Source organism: Arvicanthis niloticus, chromosome 2, assembly GCF_011762505.2.
Source record: "Arvicanthis niloticus isolate mArvNil1 chromosome 2, mArvNil1.pat.X, whole genome shotgun sequence".
Taxonomy (NCBI): Eukaryota; Metazoa; Chordata; class Mammalia; order Rodentia; family Muridae; genus Arvicanthis; species Arvicanthis niloticus.
In genome coordinates this window covers 41,594,889-41,599,226 of record NC_047659.1, presented here as the reverse complement: position 1 = coordinate 41,599,226, position 4,338 = coordinate 41,594,889, and positions in this window count along the sequence as shown.

The following is a 4,338-nucleotide window of genomic DNA, read 5'->3' as shown; positions in this document are numbered from 1 at the left end:
CTAAAGAAGAAACTGCCTCAGGACAACATTAAAAAAAATCTATAAAAAGCTTTTTTTTCTAATGCTAATTACATACTAAGGTCCATTTAATTACATCTGTTTCTTCATTTGTTTGGTCTCCAATCTAGCAGAGTCACTAAAGCCAGCCTCCAATATTGTCATGCTTCGTTCTCAAGGAGTGGAATGAAGGAAAAATACTTTTCTCATGCTTTCTAAATCAAAAAAGAAAAAAAAAAAAAAAAAAAAAAAACCAACCGGGGGGAAGGGAGGGAGGGGAGAGGGAGAGAGGGAAGAGAGAGGAGGGAATTTTGTTTAAGAGACTAGTTTGACTGGGATAGGAACAATGAAATTCATTATTTGTAGTTTAATTCATTTTACTGCTAGATTTAGTTAAACATGGTGTAAGCAAATGTGACCCCCGAGAATGTACTGCCATGCCCGCTGCTCTGGAGGTGTGCACAGCATCTGTAACGTGCCTATGGAGGCCAAAAGAGCATTGGCTGGAACTGGATTTACAGACAGTTGTGAGCTACCTTGTAGCTGCTGAGAAGCAAACCAGTTCTCAGCAAGAGCAGTGAATGCTCTTAACCACGGAGCCATCTCTCCAGCCTCTTCAGTCATCTGCTGTAAGAAGTCACAGCCTCAATATTCAGAGATTTCCCATCTGTTTATCTGCAATTTTAATTGTCATTTATAAGGAGAAAATACTGCTTTAAAGCCATTACTAACTTCAAAATAAGTATTATAGATGTCCACTTTTCATAATTAAATACTTTACTTACTCTTAGTTCTTCAATGAATATTATTGGAACAATTTCCATTTTCCTTTATATCCTTTCTTCCTTCTGCTTTTGAAGAATGTCAGGAGTATGGAGCACCTGACAAAAGGTGAATGCTTTTATTATTTGAAAAAAAATTCTGGATTCAATAGAGGGGTAGGTCTGTATATGAGAGTTATCATCATTATTTTTGACATATCCATATACTGTCTTGAGACTTTGGCCACATCATTGATTGCTCAGATCCCCTCAGAATGGAGTAGGACTTTCTCTCTCACATGTACAGCAGTGAGAGTACAGAGAGTCTTCCACATGTCCTTCACAGAATCCTCAGTCTCCCCTCCTGATTCACTTTCTCCCCTCTTTTTCCTCATCTCTACTCCCTCTCTCTTCTCCCTCTTTTCTCCTTGAACCTTTCCCACATCTCTGTTTACAATTCTAATTTTTAAAATTTTTTTGTTTGGTTTGATTTTTTGTTTGTTTGTTTGTTTGTTTGTTTGTTTGAGACAGGGTCACACTGTTTAGTTCTGGCTGTCCGGCAACTCACTGTGGACCAGTCTAGTCCTGAACTCACAGAAACCTGCCTGTCTCTTTCTACTGAGTGCTAGGTTTAAAGATGTGCACTATTATGTCCAGCCCACTATTTTTTTTAAAATAACCAGATATACTCCCTTCCCTGCCATCCTCTCCATCACTCCACTGATTCTGGGAGTCACACCCACTCAACACTATGCCGTCACAAGGAACAGATGAAAGCTGACAAGCTGTTGGCCTTGAATTCTGCAACCCTAGTTCTGTAAACCATGTGATTCAAATCTATTACCTGTGCTTTTGAGTACAAAGTGTCCAGGAAAGACATTATAATGGTCATTATAATTTTATATGCATCTCCCTTCTCACTTTCTCCCCAGGGGCTAAGATGCCTTCTATAGATCCATCCTGTATGTGTATTCTGCTTGTTAAGAAGAAAAAAGGGAAGACAGCTGGGGATTGTCAGTCAGTTATCATGCTGGATGGTCATGCTCCCCAGACCCCCACCCTCACTTCCACACACCACACCACACACACACACACACACACACACACACACACACACACACACACACACACACACACGAGCCCCCTATCCTCTTACATTGTGTTCCTGCTCTTCCACCCCATGTGACTCTGGAGCCACCCTGTCTTCATCCTGTCATGTATGCTCTGTCCTACAGTTCCAGACATATCCTCAGAGGACTCACTGCCAAACAGTGGCATAGCAACGTGCCTACCAAAGCATGGGCAGAAAGGCAGAGCATTAGAAGAAGCCTAGAGGACTGTTTCTTGTACCCAGTGTCTCACCGAGTTTAGATAAATTACGTCTGGGGTCTTATTTCCAATTTGCTCTTCCTGTAATACAAGCATATATTCAAGAAACTCTATTTAGGGCAAATTTTAGCACAGTCATTGTCACACACATAATCACCACATACCTTTAGGGATGTACAGTTTTTAAAGCGTTTGCTGAGAGTCTGTCTCATCCTTCTGGTTGTTAATCATCTCACAGCCTGTGCAGAGTACTGCACAGTCCTCATTGTAAGACTACATGTAGCAATCTACAGAAAATGCCCAACTTCCACTCAATGGACTGCTCTGGCTGGCCACATCATGAGACATTAACCATCTACTCTGATGGATTCCTATGTTTGTTAGTTGTGCCTTCCTTTCTTCTTTGGTGTTACAAAATCCATGAATTACTCTCAATACAATATCTCTTATGAGCATTTTTTACTTTTTTGTGTCTGTAGAAGTGAGATTTTTTTTTAAGTCAATTTTCAAGAAACAAGGAGGATTTGAAGGCAAATGGAAAACGAACCCAAATGAAAGATTTGCCTCCTGGATACTGAGTCCCTGGAGTACAAAGAAAGTGCTAACTGAAGTGTTCTATTAAGTGGGTCAGTAAATGAGTCCCAGCTCTAGGCAGGATTCATAATGTGGCTGTTGCTTATGGGTTTCTTCTCTTAAACTCTATTAAGATCTCTTTCTCTCTCTCTCTCTCTCTCTCTCTCTCTCTCTCTCTCTCTCTCTCTTTCTCTCTCTCTCTGTGTGTTTGTGTTTCCAGAATTTAAATAAAACTTTTCTCATGAAATAAATTCATCCAGATTTAAATCTTAGCACCCCCTAAAAACTAAAATGTGTACAGACAGAAGATAATATATTAGTGTGTGTGTGTGTGTGTGTGTGTGTGTGTGTGTGTGTGTGTGTGCGCGCGCACCTGTGTGGCATATGCATAGCATAGTACCTGAGCTAAGATATTTCTTTGACCCTCATTGTAGCTGTGAATTGGTTAATCTGCTCTATGCTCCCTATGGATTATGCTTCCAGCCACCCGCCAGAGCCCTCTGGATTCGAAAATGAAACACACACACACACACACACACACACACACACACACACACACACCAGCTTAATTTTGATGTGCCTTGACTAGTTCAATGGTTGGCCACTTCTAAAACTCCCCAAAGCCAGCAAGCACTCTTCTTTAGCATTCCTGACTTAACACCTCCTAAACCTATATTTTATCTTTGCTGCCCAGGGTCCTTCTGGGTGGCCCCCATCTTGGCTGGCTAAGATGTTTATGGGCAGCCCTTCTGGGGGCCACTTTCCTTCATGTACCTACATTTCAGCTGTTCCTGGTGTGGCCCGTCCTACCCCTTCTCATGGTGGACCCCTCTCTTCATTCCTTCTTCTCCCAGGAACCTAGAAGTCCCACCTCTTTCATCCTTCTCAACCATTGACCATTGGCTCTTTATTGACCAATCAAAAAATCAATTGGGGACAAGGATCTTTAGTGTTTAGACACGCAGATTCACAATTTTCACCCCATGTCTTTAAAATATATATATATATATATATATATATATATATATATATATATATATATATATATAGCTAGGCATAGTAGTGTATACCTTTAATTCCAGCACTTGAAAGGCAGAGACAGGAAGATCCCTGAGTTCAAGACCAGCCTGGCCTACAGATTGGTTTCCAGGATAGCTAGGGCTACACAGAGAAACCCTGTCTCAGAAAAGCAATACAAAACAAACTAGATTTGTCTTATGAGTGAAAACATCCAATATCGATCTCTCTGTTCCTGGCTTATTTCAGTTAATAACTATCTATTTTCTTGAAAATGATGACATTCCGTATCATTCTCTAGCCCAGGCTAACTATGAACATGTGATGATCCCCCTGCCTCGGCTTTCAAAGTGCTAAGATCATAGGTGTTGGCCTCCTTGTTCAGTTTTTTTTTTTTCTTTCTGGCTGAATAATTCTATCTTGTGTATGTGTACACACAAGGTTGTTTAACCCACTTATTTGCTGGCTAATGCCATGACACAGGTGTTGTGAATAGTGTCATGACAAGCATGGGTAGGTGGGAATCTCTGTGGACCTTGAGTCCTCCAGGTTTAGATCAGGATGGGATATCTCTAGCTTGTATATACGTGTTGAGCTTCTAATATTTTTTAGAACATTCTACATTAATTTCCACAGTGGCTAGACCAATTCGTATGTCTAT